General features: G+C 41.2%; 1 non-coding gene across 1 annotated transcript; it reads right to left on the bottom strand.

Moving 5' to 3' along the window:
• Positions 1-4,567: 4,567 nt before the first annotated feature.
• Trnap-ugg (transfer RNA proline (anticodon UGG)) lies at positions 4,568-4,651 on the bottom strand. The gene has a single exon. It is a non-coding gene; the product is annotated as a tRNA-Pro (tRNA).
• Between the last annotated feature and the right edge of the window lie 5,502 nt (positions 4,652-10,153).

Genomic DNA, 10,153 nt, shown 5'->3' with positions numbered 1-10,153 from the left:
CCCGCCGGTGTGGCCGAGCGGTTCTAGGCGCTTCAGTCTGGAACCGCGCGACCGCAAAGGTCGCAGGTTCGAATCCTGCCTCGGGCATGGATGTGTGTGATGTCCTTAGGTAGTTCTAAGTCTAGAGAACTGATGACCTCAGATGTTAAGTCCCATAGTGCTTAGAGCCATTTGAACCATTTTTTTTAATTGTTTTTGCCGCCGGGTGCCTTTTCCGTCGTCACATCCATCAGTTACCTAACGGAGGGAAGTCATGTACTTCACTTGTCTGCAAATTACGTATTATTCTCTATAGGTCTATTATAGTATTTAGCTGTTTGTGTACCACGCGGCCTGAGGTGGGAAGTGAGAACATGATCAGTGTTTGCCTCAACGTGCTTAGGGAGTTGTCTAAAAACCGTACTCAGAATGGCCGATGCGTCAGCCACGGTCGTTAATCTGCCGCGAGTATTCGATCCCCGTGTGATTCATCTGCCTGTCCTGCAAACTAGGAGCTGCGCGTTACGCTATACGAGCAGGTCAGTGCAGTACTATGCAGGCATACGTATGTAGCGGCAGGTACGTGATACAGAGCAGTAATGTTATAACACGGTTAAGTTTAGTAGACTGCTACAGATAAAAGGTAGATGATGTGAAGGGACGCTGATGTTCGTGGTCTGTGTATAGGGGGCATGAAATGAAATGGCCGTATGACATTATTGGGCGGAAGACAGTTCTGCAGCCTAATGCAAGTCTTTGTATTCGACGTCACTTCGGCGCCCAAATACAAGCGTTCCGTGCCCTTCGTTTGATTTCCAGAAAGCGAACAACAGAGCGACTCAAAAATTGGACGTGGGACGGTAGTGAGGATCGAATCGGAGCCAAGGCCTGAGCAGTTCTGTGCGCTATCATCTTCGCTATGAGAACAAAGTGGTTCAAATGGCTCCGAGCACTATGGGACTTAACATCTATGGTCATCAGTCCCCTAGAACTTAGAACTACTTAAACCTAACTAACATAAGGACATCACACAACACCCAGTCATCACGAGGCAGAGAAAATCCCTGACCCCGGCTATGAGAACAACTGACGCTAATTTTATCTTACGAACCACTAGACTCTGCTATCACAAAGGCCTGATTGGCTAATTCTAATGCTAATTAACAGGTAACGTATCCAATTTCTTTCTTAACAATTATTTTTCAGCACAACCTATTCTGCAGCACCTTTAAAAGCTTTTCAAACTGTTTCTGATCACCCTGTGCGTATGAAACTGAGTTGCTTTACGATATTGCAGTGGCTGTGTTTGCGTTCACGTCTGCAGGAGCAGGAACTGCGGCCACTACAGCCGTCGTGAAATACATGAAATGTATTCGCAGTTGCGAATACGGACAACCGTCAGCTGTATAATGGAATGACGACAGTGAAAATTTCTACTGGACCGAGACTCGAACCCGGATATCCAGCTTTACACTAGCGGTCGACTTAACCGCTTTGGACATGGAACAAAGAACATTACATCTTACTTCCTAATAACAGAGGCACTGCAGTATGTATTTATACGCCAATAACACGCACCGACTTCAAATTAAAATGGAATTATCACATGGGCTCAGTCGTGGGGAAAGGAGATGGCAGACTTCTGTTTACTGGTAGAATGCTGGGGAAGTTCAGTCAGTCTACAAAGGAGACTGCTTACCAATCACTCGTGCGATCCATTCTAGAATGTGTGGGGCCCGTACCAGATGGGCCTAACGGGGGATGTTGAACGTATGCAGGAAAGGGAAGCACGAATGGTTACAGGTTTGACTCTGTTTGCGTCGCCATCCTCCGCAGCAAGCACGGAAATACTTGTTTTATAGATAAAAACACCTTCTCTTGCTGCGCTGTACTTTATTTCTCCCAGAAGCGCTTCGCCTTTTTTCACTTCAAGGCATCATCAGTGGGATTTAGAATTATACAGTTTTGCTTTCATATGTGTAAATTATAAAACGGGCCACGTCTCGTCTTTTATGAAAATAAGTGATTACTTACAGTTCTTTGCGTTTTTAGGGGGCATCTGCGTTTCGTCTCATCTGGTCAGAAGCTGGAGGTTGCACTATGGCTCTGTTTACGAAACATAAGCATATTTTTATGTTCCGAACTTTTTTATTTCCACTTTTCATCACGTTTCCCCTTACTGTAGTCATGCACTATCAGTCTTCTGTCACCTTTGATCGAAAACTGTGATTTCTACTTTGAGTTCACTATGTCTCATCCTGTTTGGTTTGTTAACGTACATGTTGCTAACCTAACGAAGTATATGCCGAAACTAACGTCTAGTCATTTCTGTTATGTTTTAATGTGTGTGTGTGTGTGTGTGTGTGTGTTTGTGTGTGTGTGTGTGTGTGTGTGTGTGTGTGTGTGTGTGTGAAATGAATAGACGTCAGTTTCAGCATATACTTCGTTAGGTTGGCAACATGTATGTAAATAAACCAAACAGCATGAGACAAAATAGTTAAATGTTAAATCACAGTTATCGATCAAATATCTATAATTAGTGATGTGTATTGATGCCTAGGGGTAGCGTCTTTGATTCATAGTCAAAACGCCTTCGGTCCCGGGTTCGATCCCCGCCACTGCCTAAATTTTGATAAATAATCAGCATTGGCGGCCGAAGACTTCCGGCATAAGAAGTCAGCCTCATTCTGCCAACGGCCTTGTCAAAGAGGGCGGAGGAGCGGATAGAGGTTCAGGGCACTCTCTTGTCCTAGGGGTGGGAAATTGCCCCTAAAGGCGGAAGAATCAGCAATGATCAACGACATGAGGATGCAGAAGGCAATGGAAACCACTGCATTAAAGACACCTAACGTGTATCCACAGGACATGTGGCCTGTTATTGAAGAAGTGTCATGATGATCTCTCAATTGGCAAAAGATTCCGGAATAGTCCCCCATTCGGATCTCCGGGAGGGGACTGCCAAGGGGACTGCCAAGGATAACGTTCTACGAGTCGGGGCGTGGAATGTCAGAAGCTTGAACGTGGTAGGGAAACTAGAAAATCTGAAAAGGGAAATGCAAAGGCTCAATCTAGATATAGTAGGGGTCAGTGAAGTGAAGTGGAAGGAAGACAAGGATTTCTGGTCAGATGAGTATCAACAGCAGCAGAAAATGGTATAACAGGTGTAGGGTTCGTTATGAATAGGAAGGTAGGGCAGAGGGTGCGTTACTGTGAACAGTTCAGTGACCAGGTTGTTCTAATCAGAATCGACAGCAGATCAACACCGACAACGATAGTTCAGGTATACATGCCGACGTCGCAAGCTGAAGATGAACAGATAGAGAAAGTGTATGAGGATATTGAAAGGGTATTGCAGTATGTAAAGGGGGACGAAAATCTAATAGTCATGGGCGACTGGAATGCAGTTGTAGGGGAAGGAGTAGAAGAAAAGGTTACAGGAGAATATGGGCTTGGGACAAGGAATGAAAGAGGAGAAAGACTAATTGAGTTCTGTAACAAGTTTCAGCTAGTAATAGCGAATACCCTGTTCAAGAATCACAAGAGGAGGAGGTATACTTGGAAAAGGCCGGGAGATACGGGAAGATTTCAATTAGATTACATCATGGTCAGACAGAGATTCCGAAATCAGATACTAGATTGTAAGGCGTACCTAGGAGCAGATATAGACTCAGATCACAATATAGTAGTGATGAAGAGTAGGCTGAAGTTCAAGACATTGGTCAGGAAGAATCAATACGCAAAGAAGTGGGATACGGAAGTACTAAGGAATGACGAGATACGTTTGAAGTTCTCTAACGCTGTAGATACAGCAATAAGGAATAGTGCAGAAGGCAGTACAGTTGAAGAGGAATGGACATCTCTAAAAAGGGCCATCACAGAAGTTGGGAAGGAAAACATAGGTACAAAGAAGGTAGCTGCGAAGGAACCATGGGTAACAGAAGAAATACTTCAGTTGATTGATGAAAGGAGGAAGTACAAACATGTTCCGGGAAAATCAGGAATACAGAAATACAAGTCGCTGAGGAATGAAATAAATAGGAAGTGCAGGGAAGCTAAGACGAAATGGCTGCAGGAAAAATGTGAAGACATCGAAAAGGATATGATTGTCGGAAGGACAGACTCAGCATACAGGAAAGTCAAAACAACCTTTGGAGACATTAAAAGCAACGGTGGTAACATTAAGAGTGCAACGGGAATTCCACTGTTAAATGCAGAGGAGAGAGCAGATAGGTGGAAAGAATACATTGAAAGCCTCTATGAGGGTGAAGATTTGTCTGATGTGATAGAAGAAGAAACAGGAGTCGATTTAGAAGAGCTAGGGGATCCAGTATTAGAATCGGAATTTAAAAGAGCTTTGGAGGACTTACGGTCAAATAAGGCAGAAGGGATAGATAACATTCCATCAGAATTTCTAAAATCATTGGGGGAAGTGGCAACAAAACGACTATTCACGTTGGTGTGCAGAATATATGAGTTCAAATGGTTCAAATGGCTCTGAGCACTATGGGACTCAACTGCTGTGGTCATAAGTCCCCTAGAACTTAGAACTACTTAAACCTAACTAACCTAAGGACATCACACACATCCATGCCCGAGGCAGGATTCGAACCTGCGACCGTAGCGGCCGTGCGGTTCCAGACCGTAGCGCCTTTAACCGCTCGGCCACTCAGGCCGGCCAATATATGAGTCTGGCGACATACCATCTGACTTTCGGAAAAGCATCATCCACACAATTCCGAAGACGACAAGACCTGACAAGTGCGAGAATTATCGCACAATCAGCTTAACAGCTCATGCATCGAAGCTGCTTACAAGAATAATATACAGAAGAATGGAAAAGAAAATTGAGAATGCGCTAGGTGACGATCAGTTTGGCTTTAGGAAAAGTAAAGGGACGAGAGAGGCAATTCTGACGTTACGGCTAATAATGGAAGCAAGGCTGAAGAAAAATCAAGAAACTTTCATAGGATTTGTCGACCTGGAAAAAGCGTTCGGCAATATAAAATGGTGCAAGCTGTTCGAGATTCTGAAAAAAGTAGAGGTAAGCTATAGGGAGAGACGGGTCATATACAATATGTACAACAACCAAGAGGGAATAATAAGAGTGGACGATCAAGAACGAAGTGCTCGTATTAAGATAGGTGTAAGACAAGGCTGTAGCCTTTCGCCCCTACTCTTCAATCTGTACATCGAGGAAGCAATGATGGAAATAAAAGAAAGGTTCAGGAGTGGAATTAAAATACAAGGTGAAAGGATATCAATGATACGATTCGCTGATGACATTGCTATCCTGAGTGAAAGTGAAGAAGAATTAAATGATCTGCTGAACGGAATGAACAGTCTAATGAGTACACAGTATGGTTTGAGAGTAAATCGGAGAAAGACGAAGGTAATGATGTAAGTAGGCTGTTTATGTTTTCTTATTGGCAAAGTTACGTAGCACTCTATATGAAAATCACTGGCTGTGCTGTGTGCAGTCTGTGGCTGCTTTGCATTGTTGTCTGCCATTGTAGTGTTGGGCAGCGGCAGCTGGATGTGAACAGCGCGTAGCGTTGGGCAGTTGGATGTGAGCCGCCAGAAGTGGTGGATGTGGGGAGAGAGATGGCGGAGATTTGTAATTTGTCATGAACTGCTATATTTATATATGATGATATCAAGGTAAATACATTGTTTGTTCTCTATTAATATCTTTCATTTGCTAACTATCCCTATCAGTAGTTAGTGCCTTCCATAGTTTGAATCTTTTATTTAGCTGGCAGTAGTGGCGCTCGCTGTATTGCAGTAGCTTGAGTAGCGAAGATTTTTGTGAGGTAAGTGATTTGTGAAAGGTATAGTTTAATCTTAGTCAGGGCCATTCTTTTGTAGGATTTTTGAAAGTCAGATTGCGTTGCGCTAAAAAAAAATATTGTGTATCAGTTTAAGGACAGTCGTGTATAATTGTTCAAAGGGGACGTTTCATATGTCGACCCTTAGCCTAGGATACCTCACTGGAATCTTCTGATTTTTTTCTTGTAGTTTATGTAATTAGTGTAGCTATTGTTTATTGCTAGCGCGTAATTATAGAGAGAATTTCCTTTGTAGTTGTAGTTTTTCATTGTTGTACAGTAAAACAGTTGTGGCATGCATGTAGATTTGCACCAAGTATTTCGCAGCTGCGCTGACAATTAAGTAGACATTATTTCCATTGCTATGTTATTTTATTTTGCTCTTCAAGTTGCGCTTTTCTGTGTTATCGTGTGAAATACTGTGACAATAATGGCGTGTGAAAAACGTAATACTAGGCTCCAAAGTAAACTGAGAAATGACAGTGAAGACGAAAGCAGTGTGTTAGCACCGCAGAGTAATGAATTAACTAATGTTCAAAGCAGTAATTTGGTAATTGCGCATAGGGAAATGGAGCGGGCGGCAAACAATGGTGTAGACAGTGAAACAGGTAGTGAACAGGGAAGCGTTATCGATCGATTGGTCGGCAACAGCTCGCCTCAGGAATCGGGAATGACAGAACACAATATTGCAAATACTGCAGACTCAGGTTTTGGGTTCCCACCGTTTTCTCAAATGAGTCAAGAGACATTTTCCACTTGTCAAAATGTGAATGTTGCCGGTGCAACTTCACTGCCGAAAAGCACTGAGGAACATGTTTCAGACACCAGTGCACTGTTATTACAATTAATGCAACAAATGGGACAAAAGCTTGAAAAGTTAGACACAATGGAACAACATCAGAGACAAACACAGCAACAGTTAGACACAATGGAACAAAATCAGAGACAAACACAGCAAAAGCTTCAAAAGTTAGACACAGTGGAACAAAATCATAAAAAGTTAGACTCATTGGAACAAACACTTGAACAAACACGTGAAGATTTAACTACTGAGTTACATAACATTGAATCGAAATGTCAAAAAGTCTGTAATGACGTAAAAACACAAATTTGTGAGCATTTTCAACCTATTTTTTCGCGGCATGAAAATGCATTACAGAATCACGAAGCAGCCATAAAAGAACTGCAAATTATTGTTCATGAAAATCATGAGACCTTGCAAGCTAAATTTGACTCAGTTGCATCTACCGATTCGGTTACGCAACTTGCAAAAACTCAGGAAAACTTTAAGGACACAGTAGATACTCTGAAACTTGGTTCAGAAAAACACACTGAAGAAATAAGTACACTATCGGAGAAAGTAGCCGAACTTTCGGATCAGGTCACTAACTTATCTACAAAGGTAGATGATGATCTGAATGACACAAGACCCGTAGCCTTCACTGACACAGAAGAGTATGAACAAATAAGAAAATTCAAACAAAATCAGAATCAAATTAATACACAACACCAAAGAGAAATCCGGGAAGTACAAGATCAGCTGACACAGGTAATACAAGAATTACGTATTTCAGAGGACACTCGCGCTCCAACACGGGAAGAGGGACTTAGAAACACGGAAAAGCCGCAAAATAATAACACAGGGCATTTCGGAAGTTATGAAAGAAATTAGCAATGTGCACCGAATTTTGAGATGGAACGGCCGACACAATCTAACAATGACCGATATCGATATGCGACTCACCGACATGATGATTTTGACTATAAGCTGTTCATTACTACACGTAAATTCAAAACATTTAAGAATTCTGGCAACGACATCCATCCACAAGCATGGCTCCATCAATTCTCTCATTGTTTTCCTCCCAACTGGTCGTTGGAACACAGATTAGAATTTATGTGTGGCTACTTAGAGAATGAACCAGCTGTAAGAATGCGATCGGTCATTCACGATTGCCACAGTGAAGGAGAATTTTACCATGCCTTCCTCTCAGCATATTGGTCTCAAGCCACACAAGACCGAGTAAAACATGGTATCATAATGATGAAACATTTCGAACAATCTGAATTCTCCAGTCTTGTGAAATATTTTGAAGACATGTTGCACAAGAATCAGTACCTGTCAAACCCATACAGCCCCTCAGGACTCATCCGCATTTGCTTAATCAAATTACCTGAACATTTACGGCATATTATTTTAGCAGGACGTTGCAAAGACGACATTGAAGCTTTTCAGGGACTGTTACAAGAACTGGAAATTGACACAGACAGTCGCGGGATGCCAAAACAGGAAAACAATCACTACAGGTCACATACGTCACAATTCCGTGATGACAGAAACAATAACTGGACACGAAAAGGCTATTCTTACAACGCAAATCGTGACCAAAACAGACACCACCCATATGACAACCGCTGGCAGAGTAATAATAGTTACAGAGAAAGATCACATTTCCGTAGTAATGACTATCACAGAGACAATCAGAGAAAAAGACAATATGGGAACCAAAATCATTATTATCAAGGGAGACAGAATAACTTCAGACGCAACAGTTCAGCGCGCAGTTACGATTCAGGGAGAAATTCTCCACCACTTAACCGACAAGAAAGAAACTACAGGAACTACCGACATGACGACAGACGATGTGATCGTAACGACAGACCTGAATTGCATCAGAACTGGCGGGATTCAAACAGAGCAGGGCCCTCTCGAAGAGGTGAATTTGTTGAAGTTAGGTCTCCTAATCCCAATAACGGCGCGCGCTAACAAAGAGACAGACAATGACTCGCACAGCAGGCAGCCGCGTGCGCCCGCTGGCTCCGAAAAAAATAACATAAGACGCTAGCCTTGAGAAAAATTTTAGCATTCTTTACCGATGTATACAACATGATAATTGCGTTGAAGTTGAAACTCTGTGCACTAGGAAGAGTAAAGGTTTACACCACATTTCACATGCAAAACCGTTTATTGAAAGATAATTTGCTTTTTAACTTTGTCTTTGCCATATAACTTTTCACTTTACATTACTAGTATGCTGTGTCAGACTTAAGAAACTGTTAACATACAACAACGTTTGAAGTTAAATATCCAGTCTAGGACCTAGGGAACATTTTTAAACAGAAATTACGAATGCATTGTTATAGTGAACAGACGACACAGTGTTGTATTTGTACATTCTTGCTTGTTAGTTGCACGATTATGGAACGACTATAAGGCTTACATACTTAGAACATTTACCAGTACTGCTAATGATATTTTAATGCAACATTTTGGTTTACTTGAAAATACATTCTGGGTTTAAAGTACTTTCTGTGAGATACCAGACGACAGAGTGATTAGTTTATGTGACAGATACACGATTTTATCACGACGCTACTAACGAGTGACAATTTACAATGTTGCTTTTGCGCTATATCTGTTTTATATCTGCACAGTTTTTCTGTTTTATTCTGCAAAGTAAAACATGTTTTAGTAGTAACTTTTGTGGTATAGCTACAATGAGATTGCCTTTTCCGTAGCACAACAATACGTTACAGCACAGTACTTTCTTCATCATGGCAATAAGCGTAATAACTAAGATATCTATACATAAAGCATTTCACTTTTGTTTATCATGAGGTAAGTACATTGACTTCTGCAGAACTTAGCTTTCGGAGGACGATAACTACGACACTTCCACAGAATTATCTTACAGCAAGACGCACATTTAGCGCTACAGGACACGCATTTGAGTGATTAATTTTGTACTTAAAACATTTATTTTTAAAGATATTTGAAGTACAATGATACAAAGGTTTTCAGTGATACATTTCATTTCATTGCTGTAATCTGTAACACCTGAGGGTATAATTACATTAATCCTCAGGGGGTTACACACTTACTTTGTGTACCATGTGTTTGGCAACCACAAGGAACCCTAGCTAATATGGTATTTGCTTATACAACTTTACACATCGGTACCATATTTCTCTAACACACAAATTACACAGCTATCTGATCATTTAACTGAGAGATAAACATTTTTTTTACTACATCAGTGACACATGTTTACGCAATACACAGTTGGGCAACTTCACACTTATGAAACTGTATTTTGTCTGTATTTTGTAAACTGTTCATATTTTTTCGGACCCATTGTGATACTATGAGAGCTTTGAATGATGTATTTGGTATGAGATCATGATTTTTAAAGTACGTTTGAGGTAGGTGACACTATTTAAATGAGCAGAGAATTCTTTTTAGGTTTTGAAATTATTGGAGGAAGCTACGACGATTTTGAGATTTGACTGAGGTGTTATGATGTTATTATTACGATGACGATGTGTATTATGCTGCTGAGGTATGTTTA

The sequence above is a fragment of the Schistocerca serialis genome, chromosome 7, assembly GCF_023864345.2.
Source record: "Schistocerca serialis cubense isolate TAMUIC-IGC-003099 chromosome 7, iqSchSeri2.2, whole genome shotgun sequence".
Lineage (NCBI taxonomy): Eukaryota > Metazoa > Arthropoda > Insecta > Orthoptera > Acrididae > Schistocerca > Schistocerca serialis.
This window is presented reverse-complemented; position numbering and strand designations above follow the sequence as displayed.